Source organism: Notothenia rossii (assembly GCF_949606895.1).
Source record: "Notothenia rossii genome assembly, chromosome: 1".
NCBI classification, from domain to species: domain Eukaryota; kingdom Metazoa; phylum Chordata; class Actinopteri; order Perciformes; family Nototheniidae; genus Notothenia; species Notothenia rossii.
The window spans coordinates 60,305,466-60,330,549 of NC_136912.1; the positions used below are offsets into that span (position 1 = coordinate 60,305,466).

General features: G+C 38.3%; 1 protein-coding gene and 1 long non-coding RNA gene across 4 annotated transcripts in view; one reads left to right on the forward strand and one right to left on the reverse strand.

The window, feature by feature from the left end:
* Window positions 1-25,084, forward strand: part of LOC307042559 (uncharacterized protein) — a 159,003-nt gene that overhangs the window by 68,839 nt on the left and 65,080 nt on the right. The gene's annotated exons all lie outside the window — the stretch shown is intronic.
* Window positions 1,115-7,332, reverse strand: LOC307039046. The gene is made up of 5 exons (XR_013808120.1): window positions 6,896-7,332; window positions 6,051-6,194; window positions 2,851-3,350; window positions 2,523-2,566; window positions 1,115-1,240 (listed from the first exon to the last, which is right to left on the reverse strand). It is a non-coding gene; the product is annotated as an uncharacterized lncRNA (long non-coding RNA).

The following is a 25,084-nucleotide window of genomic DNA, read 5'->3' on the forward strand; positions in this document are numbered from 1 at the left end:
TTAATGCAGCAGAACCGTGTATTATAATGCCGTTATGCCATGACCTCCAAAGAGAAAAGCAAGCAAACTCGGAATAAAGTATTCTTTTATTTTTTAACAACCTTTCCAGATTTCACAGGAAACAGGGAGTCCGGCTAACTAAAATGTCTGTGCGGAAACAGCCGGACTCCCATAGATCCGATTACACACATTCCCTCAAAACTCACCTTTTTCCTCTTGCCTTCAACTCCTAATCAACTAACCCCTTGCCTTTATTCCACCTAGCTTAGCACTTTCTACTTTAGTTGTTATTTTTGTTTTACTTGCTTATAAGCACTTTGAGCACCAGGAAAAGCGCTTTATAAATGTAATCTATTATTAAATTAAAATAGACTACAAACAGTGTATTCTCAAAGGATTGAAGCATTGGCTACTTATTTCTTGATGTTTTGTGCATTAAGCATTCTGTTATTAATGTTTTCAATAATGTACTATCATCTCAAGGACCCCTTGTGGGCTGCTTCTGTGTATTTCAATCAGGAGAGACTTCGTTTTGTTTAAAGAACATTTATTGACACATGCCGTACGATAAATGTTAAGTCTTTGGCGATTAGACCCCGATCCTGAAATGGTATATCTAAAGGGGGAAATGCAGCCGTGAGCATACTGTATAGGGAACCCCCCGGGGTCTAGACACTGGTGATGATGCTGAAGATCTGGATTTGATGAGGAGATGGGATGAAGAGGAGTTGTGATGAGGTCTTTGGATTAGCTATCCTGGCACTGGATGGGATGAAAAGAGGTGGATGGGGAGGAGGCGGGTGGCAGCATGAACACCTGAAATAACAGCTGACTGCCATTTTAAAGTTTGGCTGTAGCACGGTGATTGGTTGCTGGAGAATGAGGTGAAATGTAATATGTTAAAGAGAACGACTGTGATGAGCTGATTATATGCAGCTGCGGAGTGAATGTATATATATATATATATATATATATATATATACCCAGTCTTCCTGAAAGAACTTGCGCTGAGCTTCATTTTACATCAATATGCAATTCACCAGTGAAATTAATTGCCAGTAGCCATAAAACAATGCATACAGGGGTCCTTCAAGTAAAAGAAAATGTAAGTCTGTTGCAGTTGTTAAACTGTTGTACTTTAATTACATACAAACACCAAATCATTTTTATTTGCATTGCATTGGGATTTGCATGGGGTGGGAATCAGGCTGCTTGCCAGGATGGAGGCCAGGACATACCACTGAGAAAAAAATAAAATAAAGGGAGGGTGAAGAAGAATTAGTGAGCAGTAATACACATTCAATCGATTTTCATTAGGCTACTGTAACATTTTTATACTGTTTTATAAACGTTTGAAGACAAGTGCAGTGTTGTATGAAGTATTTGGTATTCCAGTGTATGGATGCAGCGATTAAAGGTAGGGTATGTAAGTTTGAGAAACCGGCTCGAGTGCGCTAGGATTTGAAAACACACAGCAGGACAAAATCTGCCACTTCCTTACAGATCCCCTCCTCCAACACACACGAACGCGCACATGACCAATGAGGGCACGAGATAAGTTTGTGCACAGATGGAAGGCTGACAGGCAGGTAGGCCATCCAGTTATTTTAGCCGGGCCGGCTCATATGATTGGTCGTGCTTTTTACAGTACTACGGCTTCCACAAATGATATTTTTGTATGGATTTTTTGTCAAAGAACTTAAGATATTCATTGCTATCGGGATGTTAAGAGCATTCCATGGAATATAACAAAAAGTGTATCTCAAGCCGGTTTCTCAAACTTACATACCCCACCTTTAACCAATGTCACTTTTAACAGTTCAGCTACACTGAGTGTTTTTGTTCTCACTCTCTAAACAACTACATTATGGTACATTAAGGTTCCTTACAGCAACTGTTGCTCAGTGACAAATATGGAAAACTGGTTAATCGGGTTAATAAAGGTAAATAGGCACAGCAGCTGAAAATGCCAAAATGTTGTGGAAAAATCCTATAAAACCTCTAATTATAAGTACACATTCATCCATCCTTAGTGTAATAATTGTAAAACCCTGACAAAGGTGATATTTCCTCAGACTATTATCATAACATCAAAATGTAAAATCATTGCATCCCTAGAGCCTTACAGCAGAACATTTCAAGTGAATAATAACTACTCCAACAGGCACATTGTATTCCCAGATAAGGGATCAAATAGCATTTGATAGATAACAAACAGTCTATAGATCCCCTTGGGGAAATGATATCATGATGCGTAGGTTACGTTACAATTTGATCTGGCCAATAATAGGGTACTGATATATTACCCTTTGTTGTAGTTTACGGTTTCACCACTTGATTGTCACTGTTGTTAATTTGCACTATCTGTAGATTAATGAACTTGTGTATAGCTGGTGCTACAGACAGCAGAACTTTTTGCATTTTTCTTTAACAAATGCCACCTAAGATAATGGCGTGCCAACAATTACCACACATGTTAACAGCACACATAGATTTAATTGTACAAAAGCAAATTAACATACCCAATGGTGCAGGGCTCCCACTGGTAAAGGTGCTCCGTCACCCTCTGTGGCAGGCAGACATTGTACATCTGTATGTTATTTGAACGTTGTACTTTCACAAGTACTTATAATATATGTATTGTTCAAATAGTTTGCATATATTTAAAAAAAATAGTCATGAAAAAAGACATCTGACAGACTAGAGGGATTTACAGGATGTTTACACAAATAGCTTAATATTGTGAATTGGATAACAGCATTCCTTCAAGGTAAGATAAAGTAATTGCTATACACATTCAGAAAAGTTATCCAACAGCAAACACTGTCATCCAGGTAATCATTATCCTACCTTTCGGTTCCTTGTCCTTAGTATTTCGCGGACAGGGAACATCTCGAGCTGGTTGTGAGAGCAATCTGTAATTGTATGGAATACATTATTTGCACAAATGTGCAGAACAGGTAAAGTACGTTTTGTATAGGGCTCAACTTGAGCCCTATTCCTACTGAGAAATCACAGAAGTTTCGGAGTCTACACATGGTTTTATTCAAAATCTTAGCTTCTCTGCCATTCCTTCGGGATGTTGCTGTGTCTGCTAATGGACTGATTACATCTTACATTGCTTGCTACTGAGTGGATATGTTTTAGTCTTATATTCATTACACTGGGACTTGGGCTCTGTAGCACAATATTACATTAAGCCTGGTGTGGTGGTGGGTCTGCTGTTTCCCCTGGTTGCTGATCACATGGCACCAAATGTAAGATATAGCTATCGGTTGGGTTGGGTGGGTCTTGGGGTGGTGTTGGTGTGTCAGGGGTCTCTTCTTGATCTGGGTTGAGTGTTGTCCAACCTACAAAGGGTTTGCAGTACAAATCTGTTTATAAGCCAACATATTTATTTATTTATTATGTATAATACCAAAATGTTGCAGTGGTTAGTTATCTGTTCATATATATTTATACATATCCACATCTGTTTATACAACGATTTAATTCATGCCTCCCCATTAGGGATGTTAAGATTCACCGATTCGCATCGGTGCACCGGCATAAACGTTCAAGATGCGAGTGCACCGGTTGAAAGACTGCACATCGGCTACAGTTTGGGTCGAACTCGCGATGCATCGATTGTAGCGTCTTTGCATCGTTAAAAAAACGATTCATTCATATAATATCCCCTCATCCTGTCAGCACTCAGCAGAGACGATCTTTGATATTTGCTTCGCACTATGGAGGCCGAGAGTCTCCGTTATCAACACACATGGAAGCTGAAGAGAAAGAGAAACACAGCGTACCAAAAAATACCTACAAATCAAACGTTTGGCAACACTTCCGATTTTTCAAGAAAGACGGTCAACTTGAAAAATCGCTCGCAAATTGTAAACGATGCCGTGCCGCTTTAGTAGTACGAGGAATTTAGCGACGCACATAAAGAGGCGACATGGCTGCTGCTGAAAAGAGAAACCTGAAAGTTAGACATATGAGTTAAATCACTCAGTGAGGTGTTCTGTCAGAGAGAGTGGTGTTTAGTTTACAGCAGCCTGTGACTGCCAATAATAGTTTAAATGTCTTCCTTACTGTAAGCAGTTATGATAGAGCTGTTTGTGAAATGTTATTTGTATTATTTATTGTTCATATAGAAACCTCTGCTTTCTGCTCACTGGTGAGTTGGCCTATGAGTGTTAAGCACATCAGGCTGGCAGCTGAATGGGCATTGCACTATGGTAGTTGTTATCTGCACATTGTTAATCATGGGCAATGCATCCTTAAATTGTTTAACTGTGAGGTGTTATACAATTGTACTCTGGAGAGTTAAGGTAAAAAAGGTAAAAAATAAACAGCATGATGGGATGTGCAGTGCTAGTAGAGAGAACCAAATATGTAAAGCACTTTTTTGTTAATGTATGATTTGCTGCATATAAGGAATAAAACAAAAATCCTCTGTCGTACCATAATGAAGTATCATTATTTTGAATCGTGTTGAATCGCATCGTATCGCCCCGTATCGCATAATGTTGAATCAAATCTTATCGAACTGTATCGCAACAGGGGTGAATCGTATCGTATCGCATCACTTGGTGTTTCAAATGCATCGTTAATGTATCGTATCGTTGGCAACGTATCGAGATGCGCATCGCATCGGCCTCAGTGATGGAGATGCACATCCCTACTCCCCATAGTAGTATTTCATTTTACTTTCTGTTTCATCTTATTCTATTTTAGATGTATATATTTGACTTATTCCTGCATGTTAGTTTTGTACCTACGTTGTTGGACTAGTTTCTTCTTGCACTATTTTATTTCTTCTTGTACTGTTTGTATGCTGCATTGTTGGAGGAGCCTGGGAGTTAAGATTGTCATTGGCAACAACTACGCTGTAGCTGTGCATATGACAATAACACCTTTGAATATTGAATGTTTGAAAACAGGAACATGGAATACACACACATACATTATAAAATATGAAATTAGGCCAATGTGCAAAACATGCAAAAAAAGGCAACCCTAATCTACCTAAACTGTAAAAAAACTCAAATTGATTGAGTATGTTTATAAATGTTTATAAATGTTTACAGCAATCAAACTGATCGCTTCAATATTTGCAAAAGTCAATGGTATCCCCCACACTGGGTTATCATTGGAAAATGGAAGTTTGATAAGTGAACAAAATGTATTTATTTAAGTTTTGGTCTGCAATATAAATAGGACTCATATGTGAGATTGTGCGAGAGCTGTCACTGGCTTTATTTCTAGACTTTGCTATCCATATGTGTAGGTGGGAAAGATGTGCTGGGTCAGGTCACTTGAGAAGACGTGTGTGGGGGCCGGAGTGTCTTCAGTGCGCTCTTTGTGCACCACAGAACGCATTGGAGACACAGTCTGGTACTTGCATCTGTTCTGCTATTGTTTACTGCTATTTCATGTTATCTTGGATTTTTGTCATCAGCTCCACAACTGACCACGAGTGTCAGTACTATACTGTTTCAACAATCTCCTCTGCGCTCCGATGGTGGGGAATGTGATGGCGAGACAGTGCTGATGAAATACTAAGTGGAATTTGATTTCAGATTTGAGTTGGCTTACTTCTTTTACAATTGAAAGATGCTTATAGAATTAGTTATGGCTCACAAGCATATGCATAAATAACACTGATGGTTTGAATGTAGGATCTTTAAGAAACATGTGGTATTAACTTAAATTAAATATGTGAGAGGTTATATGTATAATGATGCTTATAACATGTATTTATACAATCTGGCTTCAATTCACCACCTCACCATCTGCATAGACAATTTCCCCTGTCACCATAATCTTCTGTCAATTAAAAAAATATAGAGATTACAACTTTTGCATGGGAAGTGGAATACACCTCTTTCAAGCCCTGTTTTGTGCAAACATAACAGTTATAAATGAGACCCCAGCTCTTTAAAATGACTCTCTTTGTTGCTTTGAAATAAACAGGACAAATCAACACCACACATTGTATAACAGATAGTCAATATATGCATGAGTGACTCGTGCAGATGGTTATTAAATAAATGCAATCTCACCTGCAACCATCAGATTGTAGATGACCTCCACATTTTCGAGGCATGCGTCGGCATCAACACCTTTGTTTTAGATGCCACCCTCTTGGTAGGGGGATACGCCAACAGCAGCAGGGGCTTCAAGCCAAGGGCATGCAACTTCTCCAGCTCGGAAAGTAATTGTTGAGAGGTAGAGAGATCAATTAGATAAATAAACAAAACTGTTGTTTACATTTGAATTTATCTGCAAGCTTGCCCTGAAGTAGCATCAAAATAAATCATCTACACTAATATCCTGGCATCATAATAAAAACAATGATTTGTACATAATGTTTTGTTGAATACATTTGGGATTTTTAACTTATGAGACATTTCCTAAACTTCCTACACATAATAGTTAATTCTGTTTGAAAATCATTAATCATGAATCATATTCTCATTAAAGGTAGGGTATGTAAGTTTGAGAAACCGGCTCGAGATACACTTTTTGTTATATTCCATGGAATGCTCTTAACACCCCGATAGCTATGGATATATCTGAAGTGTTTTGACAAAAAATCCATAAAAAAAATTAATCTGTGGAAGCCGTAGTACTGTAAAGAGCACGACCAATTATTTTAGCCGGCCCGGCTGTATAACTGGACGGACTACGTGCCTGTCAGCCTTCCATGTGGCAGATTTTTTACGGCTGTGTATTTTCAAATCCTAGCGCACTCGAGCTGGTTTCTCAAACTTACATACCCTACCTTTAATGATACAATTAATACTGTGGATGTGAAGCAATACCAGTTAATTTATAATCCTCTGACAAAGTAATAAAACTACTTTTCACACTTTTGGTGAATGAGATAATTCTGTAAACTACATACCAGAATGGCGGCGTCATCAATAACGTGGGACTTGATTCGTTTTTTTGTCATTGATGACAACCACTGCTGCTGCTGGCTTTGGAATTTTTCTATTTTCTTTTTCAGTCTCAAATTTTTGGGCTGTGTATGGTTACATACTGGGCAGATTTTATTACCACAGTAAATACTTTGCCTACAGCTTGGGCAGGTCTTTTTTTTGGGACCCTCCAGCCATTTGTAGGATCGAGAGAGTGAGTGATTAAAAGAGAAAGTGAGAGAGTGATTAAAAAAGAGAAGGTGAGAGAGTGATTGAAAGAGAAAGTGAGAGAGTGATAGAAAGAGAGACAGTGAGAGAGAGAGTGGCTCTTAAAAGTGCCGTTGGTTTTATATGTGTGTGTGTGTGGATATGTGTGTGTTGGTGATATAGAGTTGTAAAGAAGCTGTAAAACAGGAAAAATAAAAACATGATTAGGATTATTTAGAATAACAGTAACATCTGTGCATTACTCTATTATGCAATAATAATTTAGTATAATTTATACTGTGCATATTGTTATATTATGAGGGACATGGCATACAAAAAAAACAGACACAATATACAAACAATACACAAAATGAAGAGAGTGCAATAATAATTCATCTGTGCATTACTCTATTATGCAATAATAATTTAGTATAATTTATATATTTTATATCTTCTACTATATATTTTAATTCTACAATGTAACAATCCCAATGTCCCCACTGGCCAGTCAAATCCTCTGGAAAAACTCCAGGTCCACATTTTTGTTCCACTCCATCGCCGATTCAACTACTACAACTCTGTGTTGAAAGCTGTCTTTACAACAAATGGGCAAATACAAGCATTTAAACATATTTTTCTAGCAGGCACCTCCACTATCCAACTGTGCCGGGGACAGCTAATGTCATTTAGCTGTATAAACTATAAATGCTATCCAGCTACAAACTTTGACCGGAAAGCCGGAGGCTAGCTGAACGTGGCCGCTAGCTTGCGCGTAGCCTATTGTAAAAGCTAAACACACTACAAAACTCAACATAATATCCAGGAATGAAACGCTATAGAGACTGTGCTACAGTGGAATAAATAAAAGCAATATCATTTCGTGTTTTAAATAAATAAACTCCTCTTGATTTTAGATACTTACTGTAGTCCTTTGTGAGATGAAATGAATGAAAGTGACATGATCGTGGGCAACGTCACGTGGCTACGTCACTGCCGTCAAGCGCGACATAACATTGCCGTGGTAACGACGGCATCTTCTTCTGGTTTATCGTTGTTATAAAAAAAATGATTATTATTACTATGAATGATCAAATATGAATGTAATTGTCTTTTAATTAACGTAAACTAAAGGGAACAATCTATTTGACACAGCTGAAGCTCTGGCCTTCCTTAAAAAATAACTAATCTAATAAAAATGCACCGTTTTTTGAGAACAAACATTGGTAATGCACCATAATACATTCTGACGAAAAATAAAAAGTATTATGAATACAAATAAAATAAAAGAAGCCTCCCGTGAGTTACTACAAGCTATAAAGTAGATTTTTAAAACGTTTTATAGAATAAAAAGTTCACTGCAGGACGTTGTAGAAATGCGTGTGTGCACCACGAGAAAGGAGCCTCATTCACTTTACATTGGGGTTGTTTGCGTGGTGCAGACACGCAAATATAAAAGATTCCGTGACTCCACCACGCAATGTGGTGTTAAGGAGTCGTGGAGGAGTCACGCATTCTGGTGAGATCAGGTTGCCTTAGTGCCCTGGCTTAATAGCGGGCGCCGATCCCCACCACCTCTGCTTAGAGCAGTGGTTCTCAAACTTTTTCTTTCAGGCCCCCCCTTTGGAGATAGGGGGGGCCAACACAAATAGTGACCAAGACAAATAGTCACGTAATGGGCCAAGTTAACATTTATTAAAATACATCAATATGAATGTGAGCATTCCTTTAAAAACAAAATAGAAAAATCTCTTTGCTAGAACAGTGATAATAAAACAATGCTCCATAATTCTGTGTGGTCAAAAAAATAAATACATAATACAATTGTGCAATCCCTTTGCTAGAACAATAAGTTATAATACTTTGCCACTTTGCAATCCGTGCAAAAAATAAAAAAATAAAAAAATGCTGATATTTGGCCAAAAATGGTGTCTTATCACAGCATTAGTGGCTGCAATGAGCCTGTTTTGCACTGCATATTTCTTCAAAACGGGGTTGCAGGCTCAGTGGCGGCGCCAGAGATTTCTTTTGGGAGTGCTGTGGGGTAGCTTGACGTTTCATAGAGGGTGCTCAAACATTTAGGGTTTCCCATTAATGTACCGGCCACTACAGTGAAATGTGTGCAACAATCCCCACGAAGTACACAGTGTACCTGCGACTGTTACAATGAAGGCTCGATAATCAGCTCACGGCATAGGTGTAAGCAGGGGTAAAGTACTATTTTTACAGGTGGTTTGTGGACCTCACATCCTCTAGGGGGGTCCGGGGGCATACTCCCCCGGGAAGATGTTTTTTTTAAATATTGAAGTTAAATGCATCAATCTGGTGCACTTTGAGACGTATCATGCTATATTTGAATAATATAGTGTAGGACCATACCTATATAAGGCATATTTATACTTTTTATTTTTCAAAATACCAAACAGATCATGCATTTTAGCCATTCCTCATTTCGCTCAATTTAACGCTGTCTTTTCATGGGCTGATTTTGTGAGAACAGCACCATCTACAGGCCTGGCATATGTACCACAGCGTCTCCAGCGCTTTCAAACGGCAATGTCCGTGGCTCTCTCCTCCTGATTGGTGGAGTTGGCCCAATAGCCGTAGCGCCACTTCTGTGACGTCATAGAAGTGTTCAAATCTGGATCAGTCTGTATCAGATCCGTTGCAGCCCCTTTTTAAGAGATTTGTTTTGGAGGAAAATAGAGAGGGTTGTGTTTTCTGACACTTGGTTAGTTTCCTGGAACACCGGGGACACATATTCATGTATAAAATACATTTTTGCATGATAGGTCACCTTTAAGAGATCTATGGATACATCTCTCAACACCCATTTGAGACAGAACTGTAAACAGATTAACTTTTTCTTTATGGATATTTTACAAATCACCCTTTTAAACTTTATTCTTTTTTTACTGTCATAGCTGTTTTTCATTTGTTTTCTTATTTTTTTATAACTATAATGATCATATAAACGTGTGCCTCGGAAATAATTGTTTACATAGGCCTAAATGGTGACCAAAACGTTTGAGACCAACTGAGATAACTTAGACTAAAGTTAACTATCTAAACACTCAGAGAGTCCTTTAGTTCACTGAGCCTCAGTCTGACTAAATGCATAATCTTTTTTCTCAAAGCAATGATAAACCTGTGAGTTGGATGTAAAAAAGTCAAAATCAATATAGATTTTTTTTATTTTAATATAAATTCAGATTGACATAGTAAAAAAATGTAAATTATAGTGTCCGACCACATTTTTTTTTTAACTTATAGTGAAAACCACTCCTGAAGGATGGGATAGTAGACTAAAAGCTTTAGGAATCCAAACTATAACATAACTACCCTGTATCAAGATTGATGCAAAACAAGTGACATTTGACCTTTTTAGAGAGATTTAGAAAAAAACTAAACACTTTTGGGGTCATTTGGGTGCATTTTCCATATCTCTGGCCCCCCTCGTTTGATTTTGATGATTGACATCTCTCTTTAACCGTAGAGCCAATAGAATCAAGGGGAAGTTCCTAAAATCCATCTAAACGAGATCTCACGTGTTGTGATGTCTATGTTTGCTTCCCCTGACGCAAACTCTGATCACTCAGTGATGATACCAATACCTATAGAATCTGTGGAATCTCAGCTTTAATCGGATATCTTGTATGTGCAGTTACGATAAGTAATAAGGGTATTTTTACCTTGAGTTCTGTGCTAAGTGCGTTAGCATTTTTTCGCTCAGGGCTAATTTAGACGCTTCTTGTGAGACTTGTGCTTTGTTTCGATAAAAATGATTAATATCTTCAGTTAGCTGAGTTTCTAATCGTTAAGTGAGTGACACATTAATTAGACCCTCCAGAAAAACGAGATTCACCGCATAATCAGCAAAATGTTGCAGATTTTTAAAAGGCTGCATATTTATCAAAAGGCCGCATAATCCCCGCATTTTTTCACACAAAGTTGAGAAAAAAAAAAGTTAACTCGTCTTGACGTGAAGTAGTGATGATGATGACGTGACGTCATCAGCTCGCGCATCACAGAAGGTAAACAACACCGTAGAGTGAACGTGTGGAACTCACACGAGAGAGAAAACACCAAGATGAAAAAATCTGATCCATCTCATTTAGGCTACCGACGAACATTTCTGCTAAAGAACGGGCAAAGCAGTACCCCAATGTCTTTCACAAAAGTGGGGGGAAACTATTCTACTATTCTGCACCCCGTGCAACTGTGTGTTGGAGCATAAGAGAAAGTCGACGGTGACGACCCACTTTGATTCATTCAAACATTCAACAACAACTCACGTTCACCGAGTCATCAACCTCCAAAACGCTTTCGAGGGCTACAAGAAACGAAGTGAGTAGCCTACAAGATTGAAGCTGGTCAGATAACAAACGAGTAAATGAAAACAGAATGAGGCGGAGAAGTGTGTGTGTGTGTCTGTGAGAGAGAGAGAGTGATTAAAATAGCACAATTGCTTTTACAATAAATAAGCATTGAATTTGTTTTGAATATGTATACATGTCACACTGTGGGAAACGATATTTTGAGATTCCTGGGTGTATAACACATGTAGAATTTTTGACAATAAAGCTGACTTTGACTTTCGCGCGCTTGCATATTTTAACAAAGCTTTTCATTTTAGCAACACTGAATTTAACTAGAAGTCATGGATGTGTCAATTACCAGTCTGATATCGTTTTACAAAGATGACAAGAAGAGTTAAAGATTAAATGTGGTCTCTTAAACATAAGATCTCTAGCATCTAAAGCAATATTGGTAAATGATTTAATATCAGATTATAATATTGATATATGCTGTCTCACTGAAACTTGGTTGAGACATGAAGAATATGTCAGCATAAATGAGGCCACTCCACCCAGCCATATCAATACTCATATTGCCCCAGGCACGGGCCGAGGAGGTGGAGTTGCAGCAATCTTTGACTCAAGTTTACTTATCAATACTAAACAAAAATTTAATTATACCTCCTTTGAAAGCCTCGTTTTTAGTCTTACGCATCCGACCTGGAAAACTTTGCAGCCAATCTTATTTGTTACAGTGTACCGTGCACCAGGTCCTTATTCAGAATTCTTATCAGAATTCTCTGAGTTTTTATCAACTTTGGTACTTAAAACAGAAAAAGTAATTATCGTAGGTGACTTTAATATTCATGTTGACGATGATAAAAATAGCCTTACTGTTGCATTTAACTCTATATTAGATTATGTTGGTTTCTGTCAGAGTGTAAATAAACCAACCCACTGCTATAATCACACTCTCGACCTTGTTCTGACTTATGGTATTGAAATTGAGCAACTATTAGTCGGACCGCATAATCCTGCTTTATCCGACCATTTCTTAGTAACTTTTGAAGTACTGTTACTAGACTACAAAGCATTAGTCAAAAGCTCCTGCAGCAGAAACCTATCTGTTAGTGCTATAGCCAAATTTAAGGAAGAGATTCCACCAATACTTAACTCGATAGCATTTCTGCATGTAAGGAAGGAAGCTTATACAAACTGTACACCACCCCAAATTGATCATGTTGTTGATAGTGCTACAGATGCGCTGCGAATAAAATTAGACTCTGTCCTTTGAACAAGAAGAAAATAAAACAACATAGATTAGCTCCATGGCATAACGCCGAAACCCGCAAAATAAAGCAAAAGTCGAGAAGACTTGAAAGGATATGGCGTTCCACCAAACTTGAAGAATCTCGTTTAATTTGGCATATCACTCTCAATGAATATAAGAAAGCACTGCGTAAAGCGAGAGCAGCCTACTACTCTTCATTAATAGATGAGAATAAGAATAATGCAAGATTTCTTTTCAGCACTGTAGCCAGACTGACAGAGAGCCACAGCTCGACTGAGCCTACTATTCCCATAGCACTCAGTAGTAATGATTTTATGTGCTTTTTTAACGATAAAATTGTTACTCTTAGAAACAAAATCAATGACCTCTTGCCTTTGACCAGTATAGCGTTATCAACAGCTCCCGGAAACGGAAGATCTAATATTACACTAGATAGTAAACTAGAATGCTTTTCAGCCATAAACCTTGAACAATTAAATTAAATGATTCTCTCTTCCAAACCATCAACGTGTATCTTAGACCCGATTCCAACTAAGCTGTTAAAAGACGTTTTTCCATTAATTAGCACTTCTTTATTAAATATTATGAATATGTCTTTATTATCAGGCTATGTTCCACAATCATTCAAAGTAGCAGTGATAAAACCGCTTCTTAAAAAGCACAACCTCGATCCAGAGGTTTTAGCCAACTATAGACCTATTTCTAATCTTCCGTTCCTCTCAAAAATTCTTGAGAAAGCAGTCGCAAAACAGCTGTGTGATTACTTAAAAAACTATGATTTATTTGAAGATTTTCAGTCTGGCTTTAGAACACAACATAGCACAGAGACAGCTCTGGTTAAAGTCACAAATGACATTCTAATAGCCTCTGACAAGGGACTTGTCTCTATTCTTGTCTTGCTCGATCTTAGTTCTGCATTTGATACTATCGACCATGATATCCTATTGCAAAGACTAGAGTACTTAGTTGGCATACAGATTTAGCAATGAATTTCAGACTCCAGTTTACAGCTTCCTGCCTACGACCTGCCAAAGACCAGTATAGAGGAATGTTAAGCCCTCCCACTATTTTCCAAGAGGGCGTTGCCAGATTTTCAATTTCAGGTTTTAACCAGGAGATGGCGCTTCATTCACATATACAGAAAGACAAGTTTCATGGACTTTCAGTTGTGTTTTGAAGAGCATTTGAACACATCAATATTTTAGATCAACTAAAGTATATCTAATCTTGTAATTCAATCATATGTAGTCTTTATATATTAAATAATCATAATTATAATGTAAATGTTTACATTACACTTCTTTATTTGTTATGCTCATACTTTAACCTTTACAATCGTTTGCTTTAATATGCAGTATATTTTTTGTATATTTTTGTGTTTGCTTCCTCCTGCTCCCTTTCGGACACATACTGTATGATTTATTATTATTATTAATATGAAGATATTATTAAGATAAGATAAGATGTTACTTTATTGATTGAACATTTTAGTTTAGAATATGCTGTCCCACGGTAATTCAGAAGGCTCACAGGTCACATTCCGACCATTATTTAAAACAATAGGTGCTTTCACACCTTCTACAGATTGATTTGTACAGAGGGAGCTCTGTCAGTTTTGAAATTACCCATTTGCTTTCGGGAAGGCCTATTTTTCAGAGCACATCCTGCTACTAAATATGTCACACGCACGCTCTGTTGACTGGCGCAGCATCGCGGATGCGATCAATTGCTATAAAAACACTCTTCTACTAATACAGACGGTGTCACTATGCCGGCAGATGTGGCCGTTGTTGAAGCCTCATCAGGCTCCGCACCGGCAGGCCTCTCCCTCGGTGTGGAGCTGTCAAGCTCGACCCTAACGCCGCTTACAGCCGGCCAACTAAAAGTTGTTTTCCGTTCACGTTGTCATTTTTAGACTCCTTCGCTTCTTTGCTTGTGAATCCAAAAGCTGGGACGCTTGGCTGTTTTCGTTTTGCCATATTTTTTATTAAAAAGCCAGAGTTAAAAAAATATCAATATGAACATTTCAAATACCGCGCCGGCATCACCGCCATAACCATAGCAACGTAAGTAAGAATGCAGCGCCGCAACGTACAGATGGCAACACCCAGACATATTCACAAATATAAAACAAATATTCAGAAACTGTAATGAACAATAACTATTATTTATTTCAAGAACTGTTATTTACAGAAACTCAACATTTCTAATCTGTGTGACACAAATATGCACAATTGTTTTGGGCTCCCCCTATTTATCTCAAAGTCGGCCTTCAGGGGAGCTCCCTCCCTCTTCGGGGGAGCCAAGCTCCCCCTAGCTCCCCCCCATTTCGAACAGTGTCTGTGGCTGAATGGCCAGCGATTAGGTGCGGCGCATTTATCATAGGTGATCAGAGCTAACTGCCTGCCGTCAGATTTCATTTAAAAAACAGATCTGATTTTAAGACTATTTCTGCGCTCATAAAGAATGATAAGAATAAGAATAATGTGTATTGAACTGGTTTCATTAATTAGTGAGTTTATTCAACACTAGAACCGCCAATCGGGTCAATTTGTGTGATGTGTGTTGTGTGTGTGCAATGTAACTTTTTTTCAATAAAATATTAAAGTCTCCCAGTCCGTGACTTTTCCTGAAAGTGTGTTATGTAGCACCCTATGTTGTTAAAAATGGCATTCTAATAGCGGGATTTGACGGGTTTAGGTAGGCCTATACAAAAACCTCTGGCGGTTCTAGTGTTAAGGTAATTAGGTACAGTAGAAGCCCTTTTTTTATCAGTAACGAATTTAGCAGTTGAACATAAAAGTCAACTAACTGAGGGTCACTTGCAATGACAGTGTTGTGTCTAATTGTAAGCTTGTCACTCAGAGTAACCTACCGTTAATTTAACTGCTGGAGAAGAAAGATCAAGGGGGGATGGGGGGAGAGAGCTGTGGTTGATGGGCCATTAGTTGTGTAAATACACAGCTGAGAGCTGCCGTTTCATTCAGACTGTTTAAAAAACGGTAACAACGGACTATTTTTCTTAGCGGATGCATGTCAATTTAAATCAATACATACAACTATTTTTTAAATCAACAAAAACTATTTTTTAAATCAATAAAAACATTTTCTAAATCCATAAAAGCATTTAAATTAATATTGGGAGTCATGTCGTTACTTTGTTGAGAATGTGGCCGTGTAATAAGCGGGATAATTTGCAGCGACTTGTTCCTTATGGGGAAAATAACACCCGTCATGTGTGTGTAGAGGTGTGTGTGGTTAAAACACTTTCATGAAGTGAAGGAATTTCCTTCTATAAAACAGCTGTGGGCAGCAGTGAGTGTCACGGACATGAATTCATAGATCAAGGCAGACTGGTGCACACACTCTCCTGTCCTGCCAGGCGACACGCCCGTTCTAAGCCGTGTCCCTCACTCCTCACATCCCAAGCATCCCCACAAGTGTATTATGTTGTTACATCTCAGATGTTATGTTTCAGTTGTGCTCTGTCTATGTTCAGTGATGCAAACTTGTCACCTTTCGGCGAAATTCGCCGTTTTGAATCTAAAATAAGTCGTTTGTGTGATTCATGTAGATCTGCAATAAAAATATTTTTGGGGTATGGGGGGGTCTGGGACCCGGAGTAATCTGCGGCCGTGAGCTGTTATGTGCCATCATGACACGCATGGTGTTCTTTTTTTATATATTATAATGAAGTACGAGCTGTGTGCTCGAGTCTTCCTGCATGTCGGCTCTGCTCATGGTGGATGTATAATAGACTCTGCTGCTCCGAGATGATGGTCTAGCTTTAGCAGCTACATTACCTACGGGTGCGTTCGTTAATATTAACTGTGCGTCCGGAGTCACTGTGGCACAGACTGGACCGCTGGTGAACAGCTGTTAGAACGGGCTGTTCAGGTGTTCAGAGCAGAGCTCCCTGTCGAAGCGGCAGAGCGTGATGTGAACTGAAAAGTTTTTCTGTGGCAATATTATTTAAGGAATCGTTGAGCTAGCTAGCTAGCATACATTGTCACTATCTGCTGACGTTAGCTTTAGCCTTCTATTTCTAATAGTTTTTTTCATAGGCTATAAACAGAGGTGGTATAAGTATATATATATTGTACTTGAGTAAAAGTAGAAGTACTCAGATCTTGTACTAGAGTAAAAGTAGAAGTACTCAGGTCTAGTACTTGAGTAAAAGTAGAAGTACTCAGATCTTGTACTTGAGTAAAAGTAGAAGCACACAGATCTTGTACTAGAGTAAAAGTAGAAGTACTCAAATCTTGTACTAGAGTAAAAGTAGAATTACTCAGGTCTTGTACTTGAGTAAAAGTAGAAGTACTCAGATCTTGTACTTGAGTAAAAGTAATAGTCCCAGAGTGTAGGAATACTCTGTTACAGTAAAAGTCCTGCATTCAAAATGTTCCTCAAGTAAAAGTAGAAAAGTATTCTCATCAAAATATAGTGAAAGTAGCGATAGTAACAGTAGTCATTGTGCAGATTGGTCCATTTCAGAATAATAGATATGATATGTTTTATAATGATTGATCATGAAAGTGTTCTCAAAGCTGGTAAAGGTGCAGCTAGTTTGAATGAATTTGTATACTGCAGGGTAGCTTGTGGATTTACTCCAGGTGGAACTAAAGTCGGAATTAACACTTGATTATATTTCACATCATTCATCCACATCTGTAAAGTAACTAAAGGTATTACATACATGGAGTCGAGGAAAAGTACAGCATGTACCTCTGAACTGTAGTGGAGTAGAAGTACAAAGTAGCAAAACATTGAAATACTTAAATAAAGTACAAGTATCTCAAAATTGTGCCTAAGTATAGTACTTGTTGAGTTTATGAACTTAGTTACTTTACACCATGTGGCTATAAAGATAGAAAAACTAAGCCTTGCACAGAGGCATGAAAATACATTTTCAAAATGCTCAACAGTGCTGCCAAAATTATAAACTGACTGCTACACAATTTAAAATAAATGCTTTTGATATATTTCTACTAGATGTGACTCTTTGGCGTTTCTGTTATTATTAACACTGCTGCTTTAGTTGTTCTGACCGTCAAAATCCTCTGTTATTCCGTGTGGTGGGGGAGCGGATCCTTGTCACCTTTTTCATACCTGATGAGTTTGCATCCCTGTATGTTAAAAAGCCTCAGTCACCTTAATTCATGTAATAAAAACATCTCAGGTCAGTAACACTCAAAGCTAAATTTGCAATACCATGTTCAGCTATGTTACTATTTATAATGTTATTGTTGTTACATCAGAAGATGTACATATTGGAATGATTTCTTAACTTACAGTAGGCTATTTTTTACAATGTGTGTTGGAAGGATTTATTAAATTACAATGAATATTGTCATTGTTGAAGGCTTTTAGAGAAGGGTGAACTATAAGCCTGAATTACATAACATTTTATACCTAAAAACATAAAAGCCACAATAAATAAATCACAATTATTCTAGTTATTTTTACCTCCCGTATTGCTTTCAACCCACCAGCTTTTATGGTCTTGTTACGTCACTAACTGTAAGCTTGTCACATACAGTCTATGGTCACTCGGAGTAACCTACTGTTAATTGAGCTGCTGGAGAAGAAAGATCAGGGGGGGAGGGGGGGAGAGAGCTGTGGTTGATGGGCCATTAGTTGTGTAAATACACAGCTGAGAGCTCCCGTTTCTTTCAGACTGTTTAAAAAACGGTAACAACGGACTATTTTTCTTAGTGGATGCATGTCAATTTAAATCAATACAACAATTTTTTAAATCAATAAAAACATTTTCTAAATCCATAAAAGCATTTCAATTAATATTGGGAGTCATGTCGTTACTTTGTTGAGAATGTGGCCATGTAATAAGCGGGATAATTTGCAGCGACTAGTTCCTTATGGGGAAAATAACACCCTTCATCCAGATGAGGATCCCTCCGCTACGCTTTGGGATCCTGATCGACCGACGAAGCTCCATTAAAATATACATATTTTTGGTGAATTACTGAGTTTAGGCACGTTAATAACGTTTTAATGAAGTTGAATACAGTATATTCATATGTGTCAGTGATTTCATGTCAATTCGGCGAACATAAAAATAAATGATCGTGGCGAAGATGATGATTAAATTAGGATTAAACATCGAGAGCCGGGCTGCATTTCCTCCCGTTCGTTTTTTTCGAATAACAAAATTATTTAGTTCAATAACAACATGGTGACGTTTTGTAAATGATTACATGTTTCTTATTTAGCACAGTAGTATGATATCCGTGTCATATGGATCTTAACAAAGTTCTGCTGTACATCAAGCGTACTGTATCTGACCTTATTTCACATGAGCTCCAGTGTGGAACCCCACTGCACCCCCTGGTGGATCAATGATCCATTGCAGCTGGCTTCATTATAATTACATTTCTCTATCACGGGGGCGGTCTGAAGTCAAGCTGGAGGTTTTCCCTTGAGTGAGGGCAGATCACGGACCAATCACGGCCCTCGCGTTTCAAACTGTCTGAAATGAATCGCTACATCTGTACAGGGAACTGCTTTAGGCTGGTTTAGGTCCTATCTATCTGAACGCTCTCAGTTTGTACGTGTCAACGATGAATCTTCCATGCAAACCAAAGTTAGCCATGGAGTGCCACAGGGCTCAGTGCTTGGAGCTATTTTGTTCACACTATATATGCTTCCGTTAGGCAATATTATAAGGAATCATTCTGTAAACTTTCATTGTTATGCGGATGATACTCAACTATATTTATCAATCAAGCCTGATGAAATTAATCATCTAAATAAAATTCAAGACTGCCTCAAGGACTTAAAAACGTGGATGACCTTACATTTTTTGATGTTAAACACGACCAAAACTGAAGTTATTGTACTTGGCCCGAAGAATCTACGAAACAAATTATCTAAAGATATACTAACTATGGATGGCATTAATTTGGCCTCCAGTGAGACTGTAAGGAATCTTGGTGTTATATTTGATCAGGATTTATCCTTTAACACCCACATAAAATCAATTTCAAGGACCGCCTACTTCCATCTACGTAACATTGCAAAAATCAGGCATATCTTGCCTCAAAACGATGCAGAGAAACTAGTCCATGCATTTGTTACTTCAAGGCTGGATTATCGTAACTCCTTATTATCAGGGTGTACCAAGAAGTCAGTCAAGTCGCTTCAGCTGATTAAAAATGCTGCAGCTCGTGTACTAACCAGAGTTAGGAAAAGGGACCACATTACTCCTGTTCTGAATGCCTTACACTGGCTCCCTATAGAACACAGGATAGAATTTTAAAATCTTTTTCTCGCCTACAAAGCCCTTAATGGGCAGGCGCAATCTTACCTTAAAGAACTCATTATACCCTACTGTCCTACTAGGGCATTTCGTTCCAAGAATGCAGGGTTGTTGGTTGTTCCTAGAGTCTCTAAAAGTACAATGGGAGCCAGAACCTTTTCTTATCAAGCTCCACTTTTGTGGAATCAGCTTCCAGTTTGTGTTCGGGCGGCAGACACCCTATCCGTTTTTAAGAGTGCGCTTAAGAGCTTCCTTTTTGATAAAGCTTATAGTTAGGGCTGATTAGATTCAGCCCCTAGTTTTGCTGATATAGGCTTAGTTTGTCGGGTGACATCTTACTTCTTCCTTCTCTCTGTCTATACCTGTGTACTCTCATGTTCCAATTAACCCAGCTTCCCGAAATGTCTTTCTTTTTGGTGTCTATATACGCCGGGATCCGGAGTCATGGATGATCCTGCGGTCCTGTGTCATGGATCGCGAGTCCTGGATCTTGAGCCGTGGCTGTGGTCCTGGATGGATATCCTCGTGGATTCATCTTCCTATTACAGATGTAGCGATTCATTTCAGACAGTTTGAAACACGAGGGCCGTGATTGGTACGTGATCTGCCCTCGCTCAAGGGAAAACCTCCAGCTTGACTTGAGACCGCCCCCGTGATAGATAAATGTAATTATAATGAAGCCAGCTGCAATGGATCATTGATCCACCAGGGGGTGCAGTGGGGTTCCACACTGGAGCTCATGTGAAATAAAGTCAGATACAGTACGCTGGATGTACAGCGGAACTTTTTTAAGATCCATATGTCGCGGATATCATACTACTGTGCTAAATAAGAGACATGTAATCATTTACAAAACATCACCATGTTGTTATTTAACAAAATAATTTTGTTATTAGAAAAAAACGAACGGGAGGAAATGCAGCCCGGCTCTCGATTTTTAATCCTAATTTAATCATCATCTTCACCACGATCATTTATGTTTATGTTCGCCGAATTGACATGAAATCACTGACACATATGAATATACTGTATTCAACTTCATTAAAACGTTATTAACGTGCCTAAACTCAGTAATTCACCAAAAATATGTATATTTTAATGGAGCTTCGTCGGTCGATCAGGATCCCAAAGCGTAGCGGAGGGATCCTCATCTGGATGAAGGGTGTTATTTTCCCCATAAGGAACAAGTCGCTGCAAATTATCCCGCTTATTACATGGCCACATTCTCAACAAAGTAACGACATGACTCCCAATATTAATTGAAATGCTTTTATGGATTTAGAAAATGTTTTTATTGATTTAAAAAATAGTTGTATGTATTGATTTAAATTGACATGCATCCGCTAAGAAAAATAGTCAGTTGTTACCGTTTTTTAAACAGTCTGAATGAAACGGGAGCTCTCAGCTGTGTATTTACACAACTAATGGCCCATCAACCACAGCTCTCTCCCCCCCTCCCCCCCTGATCTTTCTTCTCCAGCAGCTCAATTAACAGTAGGTTACTCCGAGTGCTGGTGGGTTGAAAGCAATACGGGAGGTAAAAATAACTAGAATAATTGTGATTTATTTATTTTGGCTTTTATGTTTTTAGGTATAAAATGTTATGTAATTCAGGCTTATAGTTCACCCTTCTCTAAAAGCCTTCAACAATGACAATATTCATTGTAATTTAATAAATCCTTCCAACACACATTGTAAAAAATAGCCGACTGTAAGTTAAGAAATCATTCCAATATGTACATCTTCTGATGTAACAACAATAACATTATAAATAGTAACATAGCTGAACATGGTATTGCACATTTAGCTTTGAGTGTTACTGACCTGAGATGTTTTTATTACATGAATTAAGGTGACTGAGGCTTTTTAACATAAAGGGATGCAAACTCATCAGGTATGAAAAAGGTGACAAGGATCCGAGCCCCCGGCTCCCCCACCCCACGGAATAACAGAGGATTTTAATAGTCAGAACAACTAAAGCAGCAGTGTTAATAATAACAGAAACGCCAAAGAGTCACATCTAATAGAAATATATAAAAGCATTTATTTTAAATTGTGTAGCAGTCAGTTTATAATTTTGGCAGCACTGTTGAGCATTTTGAAAATGTATTTTCATGCCTCTGTGCAAGGCTTAGTCTTTCTATCTTTATAGCCACATGGTGTAAAGTAACTAAGTTCATAAACTCAACAAGTACTATACTTAGGCACAATTTTGAGATACTTGTACTTTATTTAAGTATTTCAATGTTTTGCTACTTTGTTCTTCTACTCCACTACAGTTCAGAGGTACATGCTGTACTTTTCCTCCACTCCATGTATGTAATACCTTTAGTTACTTTACAGATGTGGATGAATGATGTGAAATATAATCAAGTGTTAATTCCGACTTTAGTTCCACCTGGAGTAAATCCACAAGCTACCCTGCAGTATACAAAGTCATTCAAACTAGCTGCACCTTTACCAGCTTTGAGAACACTTTCATGATCAATCATTATAAAACATATCATATCTATTATTCTGAAATGGACCAATCTGCACAATGACTACTTTTACTGTCACTACTTTCACTATATTTTGATGAGAATACTTTTCTACTTTTACTTGAGGAACATTTTGAATGCAGGACTTTTACTGTAACAGAGTATTCCTACACTCTGGGACTATTACTTTTACTCAAGTACAAGATCTGAGTACTTCTACCTTTACTCAAGTACAAGACCTGAGTACTTCTACTTTTACTCTAGTACAAGATCTGTGTGCTTCTACTTTTACTCAAGTACAAGACCTGAGTGCTTCTACTTTTACTCTAGTACAAGATCTGTGTGCTTCTACTTTTACTCAAGTACAAGACCTGAGTGCTTCTACTTTTACTCAAGTACAAGATTTGAGTACTTCTACTTTTACTCTAGTACAAGATCTGTGTGCTTCTACTTTTACTCAAGTACAAGATCTGAGTACTTCTACTTTTACTCAAGTACAAGACCTGAGTACTTCTACTTTTACTCAAGTACAAGATCTGAGTACTTCTACTTTTACTCAAGTACAATATATATATACACTTATACCACCTCTGTTTATAGCCTATGAAAAAAACTATTAGAAATAGAAGGCTAAAGCTAACGTTAGCAGATAGTGACAATGTATGCTAGCTAGCTAGCTCAACGATTCCTTAAATAATATTGCCACAGAAAAACTTTTCAGTTCACATCACGCTCTGCCGCTCCGACAGGGAGCTCTGCTCTGAACACCTGAACGGCCCGTTCTAACAGCTGTTCACCAGCGGTCCAGTCTGTGCCACAGTGACTCCGGACGCACAGTTAATATTAACGAACGCACCCGTAGGTAATGTAGCTACTGAAGCTAGACCATCATCTCGGAGCAGTAGAGCCTTATTATACATCCATGAGCAGAGCCGACATGCAGGAAGACTCGAGCACACAGCTCGTACTTCATTATAATATATAAAAAAAGAACACCATGCGTGTCATGATGGCACAAAACAGCTCAGGGCCGCAGATTACTCCGGGTCCCAGACCCCCCCATACCCCAAAAATATTTTTATTGCAGATCTACATGAATCACACAAACAACTTATTTTGGATTCAAAACGGCGAATTTCGTCAAAAGGTGACAAGTTTGCATCACTGAACATGGACAGAGCACAACTGAAACATAACATCTGAGATATAACAACATAATACACTTTTTGGGGATGCTTGGGATGTGAGGAGTGAGGGACACGGCTTAGAACGGGCGTGTCGCCTGGCAGGACAGGAGAGTGTGTGCAACAGTCTGCCTTGATCTATGAATTCATGTCCGTGACACTCACTGCTGCCCACAGCTGTTTTATAGAAGGAAATTCCTTCACTTCATGAAAGTGTTTTAACCACACACACCTCCACACACATGACGGGTGTTATTTTCCCCATAAGGAACAAGTCGCTGCAAATTATCCCGCTTATTACTCGGCCACATTCTCAACAAAGTAACGACATGACTCCCAATATTAATTTAAATGCTTTTATGGATTTAGAAAATGTTTTTATTGATTTAAAAAATAGTTGTATGTATTGATTTAAAAAATAGTTGTATGTTTTGATTTAAATTGACATGCATCCGCTAAGAAAAATAGTCCGTTGTTACCGTTTTTTAAACAGTTTGAATGAAACGGCAGCTCTCAGCTGTGTATTTACACAACTAATGGCCCATCAACCACAGCTCTCTCCCCCCCTCCCCCCTTGATCTTTCTTCTCCAGCAGCTAAATTAATGGTAGGTTACTCTGAGTGACAAGCTTACAGTTAGACACAACACTGTCATTGCAAGTGACCCTCAGTTAGTTGACTTTTATGTTCAACTGCTAAATTCGTTACTGATAAAAAAGGGCTTCTACTGTACCTAATTACCTTAACACTAGAACCGCAAGAGGTTTTTGTATAGGCCTACCTAAACCCGTCAAATCCCGCTATTAGAATGCAATTTTTAACAACATAGGGTGCTACATAACTCACTTTCAGGAAAAGTCACGGACTGGGAGACTTTAATATTTTATTGAAAAAAAGTTACATTGCACACACACAACACACATCACACAAATTGACCCGATTGGTGGTTCTAGTGTTAAATAAACTCACTAATTAATGAAACCAGTTCAATACGCATTATTCTTATTCTTATCATTCTTTATGAGCGCAGAAACAGTCTTAAAATCAGATCTGTTTTTTAAATGAAATCTGACGGCAGGCAGTTAGCTCTGATCACCTATGATAAATGCGCCGCACCTAATGGCCATTCAGCCACAGACACTGTTCGAAATGGGGGGGAGCTAGGAGGAGCTTGGCTCCCCCGAAGAGGGAGGGAGCTCCCCTGAAGGCTGACTTTGAGATAAATAGGGGGAGCCCAAAACAATCGTGCATATTTGTGTCACACAGATTAGAAATGTTGAGTTTCTGTAAATAACAGTTCTTGAAATAAATAATAGTTATTGTTCATTACAGTTTCTGAATATTTGTTTTATATTTGTGAATATGTCTGGGTGTTGCCATCTGTACGTGGCGGCGCTGTATTCTTACTTACGTTGCTATGGTTTTGGCGGTGATGCCGGCG